The sequence below is a fragment of the Lissotriton vulgaris genome, chromosome 7 (genome assembly GCF_964263255.1).
Source record: "Lissotriton vulgaris chromosome 7, aLisVul1.2, whole genome shotgun sequence".
NCBI classification, from domain to species: Eukaryota; Metazoa; Chordata; class Amphibia; order Caudata; family Salamandridae; genus Lissotriton; species Lissotriton vulgaris.
In genome coordinates this window covers 402,168,357-402,186,027 of record NC_141695.1, presented here as the reverse complement: position 1 = coordinate 402,186,027, position 17,671 = coordinate 402,168,357, and the positions used below count along the sequence as shown (strand labels likewise).

Sequence of the window (17,671 nt, the reverse complement as noted above, 5' to 3'; positions counted from 1 at the left end):
CTTCCTTCCGGGAGGGGCATCAGCGGGGGAAACCACCTGCGGCCGTCGTCATCTGCCAGGGACACAGCATGGGTTCTCAGACCTCGTCGCCAGTGTTGAGTCTTGGGGCCGCATGCGCGTGGTGTAGTGAGCGCCGCGGCAGGAATAAGACTTGGGACACCAGTTATAGTGACCGCGTGGTCCGGACCAACTCCGCCGGCCACGCCCTGTTTATTTTATAGTCTAACGCATGACGTAACGCACCCGCGTATACGCACCTCTCGGTGCGCGACTAGCTAGACCGCTGACTCGCGGCCGCAAACATTACAGGCGAATCGAACAGAACGAAGGTAGGCAGTGGGTGGGTGAAGTGGAGTATCAAGAGAGAGAATGAGAAGGGGGTTAGGAGGGAAGAATACATGTGAGTTTTGAAAAGAGAGTGAATAAGTGGCGAAGAGAGGGAATAAGGCTGGAACGAAAATACAATGCATGTTTCATTCTACGTGTGGTTTGTAATGCTCTAATTTACACCCGTGTTGCACAAAGTGGCACAGGATCAGAAGGTTTGCTGCGTTTGCACATCACCTTCCTCGGCTGCTTCTGTCCCAGGCTGTAGATTCCCACGTGCCCAGTGGCTCCAGTAACTCACAAGAACGTCAGGAGTTTCCACTCGTAGTTTTCTCATTAAGATAAAGAAAGTTGCCAAGCGCTCTGTCCTCTGCCTTGGAATGCAGGGCAGTGTTACCCTGTCCGACCAGGCCAGCCCAGTTACACCCCCATCCTTATAAAGAGTAAGACGAAAAGGGGCGAGGGCGAAGGGTGGGGGCAGCGAGGGTGGGTAGGTTGTAAGGAGGATGTGTCTGAAGGCGCAGGGCCTGCCCCCTTTTTAAACAGTACAGAACTCAGCAGAGAAGAGGCACTCGAGAGCCAGGGAGCCACCCAGAGACGCGAAGAGGGCACGCAGCGGCACCCCGAACCACACTGAGTCGCGAAGAGGGCACCCAGCGGCAGTGGCACCCCGCGACACATAGGGCAGAGGGCACCTCAAGATACACAGGGCAGAGGGTACGCGGCGGCACCTTAGTAACCAAGGAGGGGCTGTGGAAATCCCCTTAAACGGCGAAGACTCCATCAAACTCACGGTAAAGCTGCACACTGATTTTGTTTATAAATGTGTTTTTAATTTAGCGCCACGTGCTGCGGGGGCGCTTCAGAGCGCTGCGGTGCATTCGTGTGTTTTTTTCAGTAGGGGAGATTTGATTCTCGCATAATACACTAACTCCAAGACCATGCGCAGTTTATATCGCTTAAGCACCTCTCTACTCCTCTCTTGTGCTTTCCTTCCAGCATCTCTTTTACTTTTATCACTGTCCTACTAATCTTAGCTCACTGCTGTAAAAGAGGCGTTTATTTCCAAAATTGAACCCCCCCTACCCAAAGTATGTCTCTGAAGGAAAGGACTTTAATAGAATCACGAACATGCAATCGAGATAATGTATAAGTAAAAAATAAGCTGACAGATTGGCGCGATTTCAGTGCTTGGTGTGGAAAGAAAGAAAGAAACATTGATGGCCGAGCTCAGGGGGTCATATTACATACTCTTTGGGACTAGACAAGAGATATTTTTTGGTGGCCAAAACTAAACAAGCAATGGCAAAGTCAATACGTCTCGCTTATGTGAGACCTATTGGCTTTGACAATGTCTTTTAGCCATGTTGTACAGCAGCATGGCTGTTGTTCAGCATGGCTAAAAGTTAGTGGCGTGGCATAGAGGACAGTGGTGTAGCGTAGAGTTGACTGGAGTGGTATAGAGTGGTGTAGAGAGGAGTTGTGTAGGGTGGAGTGGCATAGAGTAGAGTGGAGAGAGTGGAGTGATGTAGAGCGGAGTACAATAGTGTACAGTAGAGTGATGTAGTGTGCCATACAGTAGAGTGGTGTAGAGTGGCATAGACTGGAGTGACATAGAGTACAGTGGCACAAACTGATGGAGAGTGGAATGGAGTCACATAGAATGGAATGGCATAGAGTGGGGTACAGTATAGTAGCACAGAGTGGAGTGTCATAGAGTGGCATTCTGTGGTGTGAAGTGGCATAGAGAGGTGTAGAATAGAGTGGATAGGTGTGGAGTGGCATAGAGTTGAGTGGTGTAGAGTATAGTGGTTTAAAGTGCAGTGGCATAGAGAGGCATTGTGTGGAGTGGCAGGACATTATGTGGAGTGCTGAGAAGTAGAGTTGCATGGAGTAGAGAGGCACAGAGTAGAGTGGTGTAGAGTAGAGTGGCACAGCACAGAGTGTCATGGAGTGGCACAGAGTGAAGTGGTGTAGAGTTGCATTGAGGAGAGTGGAGTGGCATAGAGTGGAATAGAGTAGAAAGCCACAGAGTGGCAAAAAGTGGGGTAGAGTAGAGTAGACTGGCATGGAGTAGAGTGCAGTGGCATAGAATGGTGTAGAGTAGCATAGAGACTAGTGGCATAGAGTGGTGTAGAGAAAAGTGGAGTACCAGAGAGCGGAGTAGTATAAAGTGCCATAGAGTGGCATTGTGTGGGGTGGAGTGGCATGGAGTGGCATAGAGTAGAGTGGAGTGGCATAGAGTGGTGTAGAGTAGTGTGTGTAGAGCGGAGTAGAGTAGGCTGGAGTAGATTGGCATAGAGTGAAGTGGGGTAGAGTAGAGTAGCATATAGTGGTGTAGAGTAGAGTGGCAGAGTGTTGGGTGGCATGGAGTAGAGTGGTGTGGAGTGGCACAGAGTGGAGTGGAATAGAATAGAGTGGAGTGGCATAGAGAGAAGTGGCATAGAGTAGAGTGGCATAGAGTGGAGTAGAGTTGAGTAGAGTAAAGGAGATTGGCGTAGAGTGAAGTAGCATAGAGTGAAGTCGAATACAGTGCCATAGAGTGGCATTGTATGTACTTGAGTGGAGTGGCTTAGTGTAGAGTGGTGTAGAGTAGTGTGGCATAGTGGCATGGAGCTGCATAGAGAGGAGTGACAAGTAGTGTAGTGCAGTGGCATACAATGGGGTGGATTGGCGTACAGTAGAGTGGTGTGGCATAGAGTAGAGTAAAGTGGGGTAGAACAGTGTGGCCTAAAGGATTGTAGAGTGGAATTTGTGGAATGGCATGGAGTGGCGTAGGATGGAGTGCGGAAGGGTGGCGTAGATTGGAGTGAAGTGACGTAGAGTGGAGTAGCATTAAGCAGAGTGGTGTAGATTTGTACAGTTGTGGGTGTAAATAACTAAACCTTCAATAGAGACTGCAAATAGGGTGAAACCAAAATATAAATAAGAAGCTATATGCCTATGTTTAAAGTAGGTAAGCACATTCCACACCTAGGAATACTACTGAAATGCGTATCAAATAAAAAGAACAGGTGAGAAAGAACAAAGACAAGGAAGAACACATGTACTTGGTCCATGCTCCAGGGAGGAGCTAATACAAGAAGGGAAGCCTACGGAAGGTAAGCAATCGAAAGTCTGCAAATGAGAGTGAAAATGAAAACAACTAATGATATGCTCTGGGTGGCTTGTAAGGCCACTGAATTGTAAATACTACGTCTCGCAGCACTTGCGCTGTGTAGGCAAGACCTAAAAATATCCATAATGGTTTTAGAAATGGCAAAGAATATTTCCTGGGATAGAAGATTTGGACGGATCAAATACTTCAGAAAGAGATGCACTGTGTTCCTTGTCAACGTGAAGAGCTCACTCATGTTAATTTTTAGGTCTTGCTTCCCGACATCTTTAGCTGGCTCTCATTGATAGACCTTTTGTATCCAACATACTGTACCATATACTTTGAGTGGATTTTGTGTTAGCCCACTCAAACCTCCAGCTTATTATGTTTTTCCTGTTTCAACCATTGGCTTCAGACATTGTCAATCACACTTTAGATCAGTTCATAGGCGCTTGGCTCTCTTACTTCAAGCTTTTTTGTCCTTGTGCCTCCTAGCCAGCATATTTGCATTGCAGTGCCTGAGACTATTTTCTTTTCCGTTAAGTCTCGCTCTTTCTTAGCAGTGCTCCACCTTCCCTTTACCCCTTCAGTAGTCACTGCTCAATTTATGTCACTGGTTGCTGCCTCTTTTGCTTCCCTCATTGCTCTCAGTCTATGCTTTTGTACCTCCACTCATCGCCCTGAGCGTACAGTGGGCATTTTTCCCACTGTATTGTATCCATTGTTCCACAGAAAGTCACCCCCAGACATGCTCATTATGCTACTACAAATAGTGCCCATCATAGTGCTGCAGAACATGCTCATTATGGTACTGCTAATAGTGCCCATTATTGTACTGAAGAAAACCCCCATTATTGTGCTAACAAGTTAATCTTACCTGATAAAGCGCAACAAATCATACCCTAAGATATATCTCAGTGTTAGGCCAGTATAAGCAAGAAAGCTAAACAGTAAAACAGCCACGTTATCCGCATTTTCCTGAATCTAGTGAAGTCCGCACAATGGCAAAGATGGAGAGGCAGTTAATTCCAAGCCATGGGGGCCATAAAGGAGAAAGGTCCACCACCGTATCTCATAGTGCGAACATGGGGGACAATCAGATCTCGAGGGGCGGGAAGGCAGATGGTGATGCCGTTTATCCTTGAGATAGAGAGAGGCATTGCCCATCAAGGACTTATGGGTGAGACAACAGATCTTAAACAGGATGCGCTTGTGGACAGGGAGCCAATGGAGATCTCTCAGAATAGGAGCTGAGGAGGAGTCTTGCGGGAGATTACACACCAAGTGGGCAGACGTATTTTGTACCACCTGGAGTTTTTGTTATGTTATTAGTTTCTTGGTATAGCACTCAGCTCATCACCGAAGGGACATCACGGTGCTGTTGGGCAGGTAGGTGAGGGAAAGAGGCAGTTCGAACAGCCAGGTTTTCAGGCGTTTCTTGAATTCCACCAAGCTTCGGCATGTTCAAATGGAAAGAGGAAGTTTATTCCAGTGGAGTGGGGCAAGATAGGAGAAGTCATGGCCTTCATATTTGGCTGTGGGAATACGTCGGGAGCATAAGAGTGATAGGTGGCTAGATCAGAGGTTTCTACTTGGACTATAGGGGGTGAGCTTATTGCGTAAGTATTTTGATCCTGACTCTGATAAAGACTTGTATGTCAGGCAGAGAAGTTTGAATAGTGATCTCTTTCAGATGGGAAGTCAGTGCAGGTCTCTAAGTATGGGGACTGAAGTGGTTCTAGGGGGTAGGTTATTAATCATATGTGCTGCTGTGTTTTGGACCACTTGTAAATTAGCCAGAAGGAATTCACTGGAGGCACAAAACAAAGCATTTCCATAGTCCAAGTGGGTAATAATTTGCACCTTTATGTGAGTCTTTCGTGAGTCCAGAGGTAGCCATCTAAAGATTTCTATGTGCAAACAAACACAAGGTGCTAAAGCATGTGCCACATACAGAGGCGATCGGGTTTTGCATTGATAGTTGAGCGTCTAAGATTATGCCTAGATGTTTTGCGGTTCTTGTGGACACCAGCAGTCCTTCCATATACTCTAAGCTTTGCCAAACAGTGTAATTCTATCTTTCCTGCGTTAAGTTGGAGGCAATTAAGGGACATCCAAGTAGCAATCTCTTTCATGCAGGTGTGGAATTTTTATTTAATGCTCTCTGTATCTTGCCCAAATTAGATGATCAATTGTGTGTCGTCTGCATATGAAAATGTCTCGAACCCGTAGGAGTTAATGAGTTGGGCCAACATGGTTACCTAGATATTGAAAAGTGTGGGGCTTAGGAAGAGCATTGAGGGACACCTTTGTTCAGTGGTATGGTACTAGAATGGAATGTCCCTATAGAGATTGTTTGAACCCTGTTGTTAAGAAAATTAACCAACCAGTCCAATGCTAACCCTTGGATGCCTATCTGTTGGAGACAATACACCAGAATTGAGTGTGAGATGGTGTTGAATGCGGCTGATAGATCCAATAGCCATGACTGGCTGTCGATCATCTAGGGCAAGTCTAATGGAGTCTACTGCTGCAGGTAGAGAAGTCTCAGTGCTACGGGATGGTCTAAAACCTGATTGGGAGATGTTGAGTAGGCTGTTGACCTCCAAGTAGGTGATGATCTGTTTGTGGACATGTGTCTCCAATATCTTTCCTAACAAGGGTAGGAGAGAGATAGGACGGTAGACAGTAAAGTGTTATTGACTGCCATGAATAGCATGTTACTGTAATCCTGGCAACTTATATGCAGAGTCTGGACCAGCATTTTCCTGGCATAGAATGGTAGCCTAATAAAGACCTTCTGCGAAAGACTAATGGTCGCAAAACAGGTGCCACAAGTAGCAACAATTTGGTTCTTTCTGGAAAGTTCCTGGTCCATTTGAAGCCCAGATTCTTTAAGGTATGACATGGTGAAGGCACTGCCCCCATTTCTGCCGGCCACCATTTGGGAGTCCAGATGTGCTGAGCTTTTCAGAACAGTAAGATCTCAGATTTTCCACTGTTCAGGGTGAGGCAATTGTTAGTCATCCAGGCTGAGATTTTCCTCAGGCAATCTTGAGAAGGATGTTTTGCATTGTCAATATCCTGTCCCACTGACATGAGCAACATATCATCAGCATAAAAAATTGCATCAAAGCCACAGGACTTCACCCGCTGGTATAGAGGCACCACACAGATGTTAAACAAGGCATCCAAATTAGGCTTGCCATGTGATTCCTACCCTCCTAAGGTGACGATCCTGACAGCCGAGATTTTTGGGACAAAACTGGCAGATATCTCCTAGCTGATGTGTCATTCGGGTTCTTTTCCATCAGCATAGAAGAAATCTTCAGGCTTACCTTTAATTAAAAAACCTTTACTTGACCCACATAATCCAAGCAGCTATCGCCCCATTTCCTTTATTTCTCTGCCTGCCAAAATCACTGAAAAGGTCCTGAACAAACAACTGGTTGAGTACATTCACACTAATAATATCATGGATGTCACCCAATTTGGTTTCATGCTGGAAACAGCATTGAGACCACCCTCATTGAAGCTACATAAGATATCAGGCTGTCTCTAAATTGGGGAGTGGAGTGAGAGCCATGTGGATCATTTGGGCAGGATCGGGGTGACTGGAACAGCTTGGGAGCTGCTGAATTTGTTTCTCTCCGGCCGTGAGTATTCGATACAACCAGGTAACTGTACCTCTTCCTCTTTTCCTTGTGGGTACCCAAGGGCTTCTCGTTCAGTCCATCTCTTTGGCTGAACTTATTAGATTGTTCGGCTTTGCCTTGACATCCTATGCTGATGACTCACACATTTTTTTCTAGCTGACTACGGAGGACACAGTTGCTGCTAGATTTTGTGATTGCATGAAGGTAGTTTGCCTGTGGATGTCCATAAATTGCCTCAAACTCAACTCCGAAAAGACAGAGGTGTTGGTGTTTGGGCTCTAGCTTTCTTTTTTGTCCCTGGAATGGTGGTCCCCCGAACTGGGATTATTCCCCTCTCCAGTCAGGTCCACAAAGAATCTTGGAGTTTTCCTAAACAACAATTTGTCTTACGTTATGCTTTCTTCACTCTGAAGATGATTAAGAAGATTCTTCACTTTATTCCAGATCACCTGCAGAAAGCGGGGGTGAACTCGCTAGTCTTATCGAGGATTGACTTTTGCAACGGGCAGTACTTGAATGCCCAACAACATGTTAGCAACAAACTGCAAACCTTTCAGAATGCTGCAGCCTGGGAGCATTATAAAACTCCTTCATATCATTCTGTCTCTAAGCTCATCAGGAAACTTCATTGGCTCCCTGTCAGACAGAGGCTCACTTTCAAAGTATTGTGCACTGTGTACAAAGCTCTGCAAGGGCCTGTTCTTTTGAGGAAGAGCTTTACCTGGCATACACCAGGAAGGTTTCTACGATCAGCCTCCGCCAAAGTGCTGGTGATCCCCAGATTCAAATATGCCAACTGGGGTGGCAGAGGATTTGTGCTTGGGGCGGACACCCCTGAAAACATGCCTTTTATCTACATGCTAATTCTATTCCTGTGGTCTCGTTTCCTGCTATCCCAGCCAGCCACAAGATGCCTTTTTTGGTAACCGTCCATCACCACCCCCTTTTGTACCTCTTTGTTCGCCATAAGTTGGCAGGGTATGATCAGACGTGAGTCCCTTGCTCACTTTGCCACTGGATTCAAGCAAGCCTGGCTGAAGACGGCTGAAATGCCAGAAACCGGTCCTAGGAAGCTTGTTTCCCGTCCAAGGTAGGCATGGCTTGGCAGTTCGGGCTGGACTGTTCCCATGAGGCACAGGGTCAGACTGATTTGCATATGGCCATGTCTGAACTGTGGTGGCAGAGTGGGCTAAAGAACGGTGATGGATTAAACCCAGATCTGTTGACTGGGTGTGAGTGTTTGATTGGTTCAGATGTTCCATCCATCACCACCCCCTTTTGAACCTCTTTTGGTAATCAAGCAATTTACAAAAATACGTACCATAACATAGCAAGGTTGGGTGCAAAAATGAGCCCTGAGGTACCCCCTTATTGATGGTAATGGTGCATGATTTGAAAGTGCCCAGTCTGATCATTTGAGTGCAGCATAATGTGCCCATTATGGTACTATGGAAGGTGCCCATTATGGCACTGCACATAGTGCCAATTATGGCCTGGCAGAAGATACCCCTTATAGCACTACAGAAGGTACCCACTAAGATATTTCAGAATGTGCCCATTATGGTGTTGCAGAATGTGCCCATTATTGGACTACATGATATACTCATCACAGTATTACATATTAAACAATATGCGCTCCTCTTTATCATGTCATATGCCAATATCATTGGGTTATAGAATTTGGCAAGCAGTGCCCTAGAGTCTCTGCCCATCTTTGCCACTACTATCTGTCCATCACTGTAATCCAGAAAACACCCATTATTTTTGCGCCACATGAGGCCAGTAGTGTTTTGGAGAATAAGGCAAGAGGTATATTATATCATATGGAGACCGCATTATACAATGAGCCTATCATTAATATTATCAAATGTACCAGCAAATGCACTCATCTTAGCCTTAGGCAATTTACTATTTTGCCAGATAAGATATAATTTGCTGTCATGTATAGAACTCCTAAGTGGTCTAATGAATGCAGCTGTTGTTAGTGAAAATGTTTTTTAGGGCCACACGATTTATTATTTGGGTGTGGGAGAGCTGGTGTGAGAACATGATGAGTTATTCTGCTCCCCTATCCATGGCAGCGAGAGTCTTGGAAATTGGGCAGCATGTCTATTGTTTTGAGGGTTATGATCATAACCGCCTGCATCACCTGACGCTCTTGAGGATTGTGCTCGCTAACAGTGGCAGCCCGTCTCCTGCCAAAGTGGCAGGACGGACCGTAGGAGGGATGTGGAGAGGGGGGGGGGAGGGGTGTTCGGGTGACAAAAATAAATAAATAACAAAATTACCTAAAAAACGCCACCTGCCGCATCGAGCTCTTGCTCTCTTCCTCTGGGCACAGGTTCTCAGACTGCACTGCGGCCAACCCTAACACTGCATGAAATCAGCGTCTGGAATGGCTTGAGCGCCGGCAACTGGCGCTCCCAGGAGGACTGCTAGCCTGTGCCTGCTCTCTCCAGCCCCAGCAGAGCAGATGGGGCTGGATATAGATTCACTGCTCCATTGCAGTGAAGGGAGTGCCCACCACTCCGCTAACAGAAGTCTCATCCCCTGGACCCGTCCCCAAGACTCGTGAAAGTCCTGGGGGCGGGTCCAGGGAATTAAAAAACTATAATAAAACATGTCTAAACCCCGTTTTATTATCGTTTTATTTGCTGGTGGTGGCAGGGTGGAATGGCGCTCCTTTGCTCTAATGGAACGGCCGCTGCTGCCTGCTAACCTAGCCAAGCCTCACCCTGTCCTGCTGCCCAAGATAGCATCTGTGTGCGCAGGTCTCGGACCGCTCGCCATGGCTTCCATCTGGATGCCCCTCTCCTGCAATGCCTAATTCAGGCCTGTGATCCCACTTAGGATCTATCTGCAGAAAGGGCCTATCCATCACCCACTGATATTGCATATGTGTGCGAGTCGGAAGATGCTGCACACGTTGCCCCCGTTGTGTGGTGGAAGTATGTGATGCTTGCTTCCACTTGTGCCTTGCATGTCCTGTGAGTTTACCCATCTGCTGCTTCTACTGTACCTTTTTGTGTGTTCATGGGAAGCTTGCATTTCTCATAGCCATGCATTACCTGTTTTGCGCTCAAACAGAATTTTGCGCTGCTGATGCCCATGTGGTACCTGTTCGTTGTGCCCGAGTAAAGCTAGTACTGCTGTTGCACAGATGGTACCTGCTCTCGGTGTGCGAAAGGAGCTTGTTGATGTCTGTTTAGTACTTGATCTGACACCCTTTCGCAAAAGAAAAAATGATTGGCATCGTCATTGTTTCTTTGTTGCTTGTTTTTTTAATAGTAGAGAGCATAGAGCATGAAAGTGGTGAGAAGGTCCTAGGGTAGGATCTACAGCGGCATAGTTAAATCAGCCAGGGTAACGCAGGTTGTACAGTTATCAGATTAAAGAATAAGGGGCCATATGTTTTTAGGGGTTGCAAGCAGAAAATCGGGTTGTTTGCGACCATTAAAAAGTGTTGTAGAACGCACAAATCCTATTTTACGAGTTGGTAACCTATTAATGACTCGCAAAATTGGGTTTGTAAGTCACTATTCGGAAGAGGCGTGCCAATGGTGTCCCATCCTAATAGTGAGTGACACTGGTATGTACAATTGTTCTGCGACCACAAATGCAGTCGCAAAACAATCACGGTTATCACTAATTTTAAATTGGTGGTAAGCCAGTCCCAAACAGGAAGGAATCCCCAGGGGATCGCTTCCCCATTGTGCTTGTCAGCGAAAATAATTTTTAAGAGCAGGCAGTGGTCCCACAGACCACTGCCTGCCCTTAAAAAATGAAAAGAAATCGTTTCATTTTTTTTTCTTTTTAACGCATCCTGTTTTCCTTTGAGGAAAATAGGCTGCATTTGAAAAACTATCGTTGATTTATTTAAAAAGGAAACACAGACATGGTGGTCTGCTGTCCTCAGCTGGCCACCGTCCCTGTGCTTGTAGCCCATTCCCAATGGATTGCAAATTGCGACCTGCCTTTTGAATATTGATAAGGCAGGTAATTTGCAACCCCATTTGGAATCACTAATTGTTTCTGAGACACATTAGTACATTCCATTTTGTGACACCAAAACAGAATGGTTGTACAACTGGCCCAAGATGCCTATTCAAGTGTAAACCATTGCATTCTTCCTCCCACTTGAAAGACCTTCCCCTGGCTGCACGTATTTACTATTCTTCTACCAAAGCTGTTCACACTGTTTAAGCCCCATTCACTGTAAAGATTAAGCCTGGTCGGAGTTCGCAGAGTTCAGCGTAAAGTGCAAAAAATAATTCACCACACAACGCGGAGCTCCGCGAGCGGCGGAGTTTCTTTAGATAAATACAGTTTGCAGTGATTTTCAGTGCCAGGTGCTTGTCTGCACTATGCAATCATCGCAAACTGCATCATGCACAGCGCAAATAGGCGCTGCTTCCTTTCTGCCGCTCGAGTAGATTTTTACTCGAGCAGCAGCTTTCTCAACGCGTGTGGGTGGTTTCTCAACTCCAGCGGTCTCGAGCATACGCGACCACACGCAATGAGAAATCTGACCGCCCGCACTGAGAAATCTCGCCAGTAGGTTGATTTTCCACACTTGCGCTTCCCAACTTGATGTTGAAAATCGCGAAAGAGGAAAAATCTAGCCGGGAGGTGGAGTTTCCTCGCTTGCGCTTGCCAACTTGACGTTAATGAACACGAGCGAGGGAAAAAACTGGAGCAGAGTTTTTCGCAACTTCTCGAGTGCAGAAAACTCTGCATACTCTGCGAGCGGAGCAGAGTTCCCCGCCCAGACTCAGTCAAGATAAGATCTCTTTCCTCAGATAAGGCAGACAGCTTCTAACATTATGCTGAAATGCTTGATTTTTATTACTTAGTTATGAAAAGCAGATGCTTTAGCCTTAAAACGTTTGTGGCATTTCCTATTCATGTCTCAGTAAGTTTATTTGCACTTTGTAGGCATTATCGGATTGATTTTTTCAACTTAATGTATTTGGTCAGTATGATCAAATTCTAAATGTTGTAATAAACATTGCATGTTAAAAATAAAGTTAATGCTCCTCTAAACACATATTATTGCTATATTTGGCTACCGAACAGGCAGTCACAAGTGCAGTGACATTGCAGACAATAGGGTCATGATTTCAATGGTGGAGCAGGTACAGAGACACCAGGACCAAAAGCTCTAGGCACCCCACTAAACACCTAAGATTACTATATTTGACTACTAAACAGGCAGTCAGAAGTGCAGTTGCCTTGTAGACAACAGGGTCATGATTTGAATGGTGTAGCAGGTGCAGTGGCACTGGGTCCAAAAGTTGTCAGAACTCCTCTAAACACCTGATATTGCTATATTTTACTACTATACAGGCAGTCACAAGTGCAGTTATCTTTCAGGCACTAGGGTCATGATGTGAATGGAGCAGCAGGTGTAGTGGCACCGGGCCAAAAAGTAGTCAGATTTCCTCTAAACACTTAATATTGCTAAATTGTACCACAAAACAGGCAGTCACAATTGCATGTACCGTGCAGTTGAAAGGTCTTGATTTAAATGGTGCAGCAGGTGCAGTGGCTCCGGGGTCAAAAGTTGTCATAACTACACTAAAATCCAACACCAAATAGTGCTATATTTTACTATTAAACAAGTAGTCACAAGTGCAGTTATCTTTCGGATACTAGAGTCATGATTGAATGGTGCAGCAGGTCCAGTGGCACTGGACCAAAAAGTTGTCATAACTCCACTAAACAACAAATATTGCTATATTTTATAACTAAACAGGCAGTCACAAGTGCAGTTATCTATCAAGCGCTATGGTCATGATTTTAATACTGCTGCAGGTGCAGTAGCAGCAGGAGCAAAAGTTCCAGGCACCCCACTGAACACCTAATATCGCTATATTTTATTCCTAAACAGGCATTCAGAATGCTTTTAACTTGCAGACAACATGGTCATGATTTGAATGGTACAGTAAGTGCAGTAGCACTGGGCCGAAAAGTTGTCAGAGCTCCTCTAAACACGCAATATTGCTATATTTGACTACTAAACAGGTAGTCACACTTGCAGTTACCTTGCAGTTAAAAGGGACTTGATTTGAATAGTGCAGCAGGTGCAGTTACACCGTGACCAAAAGCTCTTGGGACCCGATTAAATGAAGAATATTGCTACAATGTACTACTAAACAGGCAGTCACAAGTACAGTTAGCTAGCAAGCCCTATGGCCATGATTTCAATGGTGCAGCAGGTGCAGTGACACCAGGGCCCAAGCTCTAGAAACTCTAAACACCAAATATTTCTAAATGTTGCTACTAAAGAGGCAGTCATAAATGCAGTTATCTTGCAGGTACTAGGGACATGATTTAAATGGCGCAGCAGGGGCAGTGGCACTGGGCCCAAAAGTTGTCAGAACTCCTCTAAACATGTAATACTGCCATTACATCAGTTAATTCTTTTATTTCTCTCTTTCATTTCATTGTTCAGAATTTTGTTATTACTTGCCCGAACTATACCACTAATAACAGCACAATATATTGCTTTTTTGTACATAAACAAGTCATAACACTTTAACAGACTTTCTGTAGCTTATATTATACAACTACTCAGCAAGCTACAACTTACAACAAAAAACATCTTATCATGAAAACACATAGGCGAAACCTAATGCTTTTACGAATGCTTGTTTACTGTTGATTTCCCTGATATTACCGCAAACATTGCTTGCAGCAAGCACACATACATGCAGTCTCCCATATTTTGCAAAACTCCAAAGAGCATGTCTTTAAACGTTCTAAATTGCCCTGAATTGCATATGTGGGACACTTTTTGAGCTATCTTACTCACTAAAGGGTCCACTTTTGTGTTGCAGCTCGGGCCTATTTTTTGCCCCAGTCTGACCCTGATGAAGTGAGATTTAGATTCTGCTTGTACTGATGCAAGACTTGCAGGAAAGTATTGTCTTTGTAGACTGAGCATGTGTTCTTTCTGGTATTGAATGCAGCTGACTTCTTCCTACCCACTGCCAGCTCCTAGCACAGCCACACCCCAGGAGGGCTATCTGCCAGCAGCCCAGGGGGACCAGCACATACCCAGCTGCGCTCTTAAATTAATAGTGATGAAGTATCCCATTTGCTAATTTATAGAAAGTACTATTAATGTGTCACAAAACAAGGCTGCACATAACTGCTGAAAACTGGCAACATGTAACACTAGTAATTCCCCATTTATGAGCAAACAATCCAAACCTTGTCACTTTGGAACAGTTTAGGCATACAGGAAGGATAAGATACCTCCAGCCTGGGAATTTAATTGGTTACTAGTAAAGCACACATCAGTTTAGGACCTTTGCCTCTTGGTGCACATGAAGGTAGACCTGAAAATACATAAATCATTGAACCATTAATTGATATCAACTAATTAGTCACAGACAGTCATAGTTGTGTTTCATTCTCTATGAAATCCACTGTATTTATTCACCACGAGTAGTGTCTATCCGTTTCAGGAGGAGAGCTTCATTAGGGAGCTTAGATTAATAATATGTAGTCATACATATTTAAAAATGAAACAGAACAAAAACTGAACTAATGCAGTACTAAGGGGTTGCAGAACTTTGCGATGGCCATTTTGAGAAGAATTAGGCAATGGAAGTGGAGGGATCACTGCAGTGTGCTGATGGCCAGGTGTGAGGAGGCTAAGTGAGAAGGGAAAGCACCAGACTTATTGGCGTGGAATGGCAATATTAAGAAATCATTAGAACAAAATACAATGAATAAACAAATATGCAGGAACAACTAGATGAATCCAAATGGGATTCATAAAAAGCAAGACAATTCAATGCGATCATTTAGTCCTCCGGTTTGTTTTTCTGTATCCGGAATTCCCTTGTAGAAACACGTGATAATTGTCTCAGGCGGTGTTTCCATAGTTTGTTCCTCGGACTTGAACCTTAACTCTCGATATGGCAGAGGTAATACACTGCACCTCCTTGAACCACAACATGGAGGATCCACAGTTACCACGCTAACCACCTCCTTAAACTCTTCTGTGATTAACTAGTTGGTGCAAATGAAAGTTAAAGTTTATGCATTTTTATGTCAATCTCTTTTTTCACCAGGACATAGAAGTTACGAAATGATTTGTACTTCACTATTAGTCAAACACTCCGAAGAGGGCGCTATAGAGCATGTCCATAAAATATTAAGGGCATTTCTGGAAAGCTGTTAATTTCCATGTCTACGATATTCCAAAAATGTCCAGAGTTTATGGAGAACACCTCAGAGAATCAGATGCTCCCATTAGTAAGGAAACCCTACTGGTGAAGTTACAGTGGGGAGTTGAGAGAGGGAGGTATGCTAAACACACACTATAAGAGCTATGCAGGAAAAAGTTAAAAGTTGGATAAAAGAAGAGCCTCCGTACCCTCCCTTTATGACTGGATACAAAAAGCAAGCCGCCAAAATGATTTTCTAAAAACCTTAGCGATTGTTGCACTCCATATCTAGATAAAAGACTAGAGCCAAAATCCCTGTAATTGAACAGTGGTCACCTTTTAAATCCGGTTAGATTATGTGGGGGCTAAATATATGGAAGACTAACACATTGTTGACGTGTTCTATAGCAATCTCACAACCACTTTGATTCTTAATAGGACACCTCTGGAGATATTTAATTTCGTTTAATTTACTTTAGCTAAAGGCTCTTAATGGGTGTTGTTTAGGTATAGCTAGGGAAAGCATGGCTTTTAGAATTTTAATTTCGTTTTTCTGTTGCTTGGTTATGTTCCTCCAATTATCATTATGTAGACTTCAATTTAGTGTATTTTTATGTAATAAATTAATCGAAATGTATAGAAAGTAAAAAGAGTAATAGATTGCTTGATATAATTTCGATGTGCTAAATGGATGTATTGATTTATATTTTCCTTCATTATGTCAACATTAACAAATATTGTAGACACACCTTTTGAAAAGGTATCATTGAATGCATTTTGGATGAAGCTAGATCTTTATGCATGCTTTTCTGTTACAAATGCACAAGTTCTGGAGTTTACTTATGTAGTGTCATCAAGATAGTAGACTGTTAAAAATGGTGAATTACCATAGCTCATAAAATCTATAACCTTTTCAGTCACTCCTGAAGCCACACAGTCCCACTCATTAGCTCTTCTGAAGAAAAACATGCGATTCTACAGAGTATTGCTCCAAAACTGCACAGATCAGGGTTGTCCAACACAGGCCCACAAATGCTAGATCAATGCCAGACTTTCAGGATATCCACATACAAAAGATTTACAAGCAATGGATTGTCATTTGTTGTACTGATGCTCTGGCCTGGATCTGGACATCTGTGCCCTAGTCAATTCCTTCAGATTACCAATGTTCTACACTGGTTTCGACTGGGTCAGTCTCCTGCACTCCCAGTACATGGTTAAAACTCTACACTCTTCCCACCTTCCTCCCTTACCACCTTCGCCAGCATTAGTGATCCATTTCCATCTTTTCTCATCTCATCTTTGACCTCAGCTCTCAATGCCTGCACTCCTTTAACTTGGATGGGATAGTACCAGCACTTCTCATGGCTGCTCCAATGATTTAATGAGAGAGTCCAGGCACTTCTCATGGCTGCTCCAATGCTTTAATGAGAGAGTACTGGCACTTCTCAGGGCTGCTCCAATGCTTTATGAGGGAGTTCCGGTACTTCTCATGGCTGCTCCAATGCTTTAATGAGACAGAACCGGCAGTTCTCGGGCTGATCCAATGCCTTCATGAGAGAGTACCAGCACTTCTCATGGCTGCTCCAATGCTTTAATGAGAGAGTACTGGCACTTCTCATGGCTGCTCCAATGCTTTAATGAGACAGAACGAGCACTTCTCAGGGCTATTCCAATGCTTTAATAAGAGAGTACCAGCACTTCTCAGGGCTGCTCCAATGCTTTAATGAGAGAGTACCGGCACATCGGAGGGCTGATCCAAGGCTTTAATGTGACATACCGGCTCTTCTCGGGGCTGCTCCAATGCATTATTGAGAGACATCTCAGGGCTGCTCCAATGCTTTAATGAGAGAGTACTGCCACTTCTCATGGCTGCTCCAATAATTTAATAAACTAGTACTGGCACTTCTCATGGATGCTCCAATGCTTTAGTGAGAGAGTCCAGGCACTTCTCAGGGCTGCTTGAATGCTTTAATGAGCGAGTACTGGCACTTCTCATGACTGCTCCAATGCTTTAATGAGACAGAGCCGGCACTTCTCGGGATGCTCCAATGCTTTAATGAGCGAGTACTGGCACTTCTCAGGGCTGCTCCAATGCGTTAATGAGAGAGTACCAGCACTTCCCAGAAGCAGACCGGGAAGAGGAGTGCCTGCACTTGTATATTTCCATTTGAAGCTGTGGTCATAGCCTCGCACAGTATCTCACTCCAGGCCAGGCTCACTGGCCACATACACCATAATGCAGGGGCGTAACGCGAGGTGAGGGCCCCACCCATCATGAGGCTTCCACCCAGCTCCAGATCCATAAATGTCTATGAGTCCCGGGGAACCCTTGCCACGTTCTTCAGCCCCGCCCCCATCACACTGCGTTATGCCTCCGCTATAAGGGGACCTCTGTGAGGGCCAATCTC

The 17,671-nt window shown here is 44.7% G+C and overlaps 1 protein-coding gene across 1 annotated transcript in view; it reads left to right on the top strand.

Annotated features, from left to right (window-relative positions):
- The first annotated feature begins 872 nt into the window (after positions 1 to 872).
- Positions 873 to 17,671, top strand: part of EMP3 (epithelial membrane protein 3 (MAM blood group)) — an 83,054-nt gene continuing 66,255 nt past the window's right edge. Inside the window, exon 1 of the mRNA XM_086930358.1 lies at positions 873 to 1,121. The gene's annotated coding sequence lies outside the window, so the exon portion shown is untranslated. The remainder of the gene's footprint in view (positions 1,122 to 17,671) is intronic.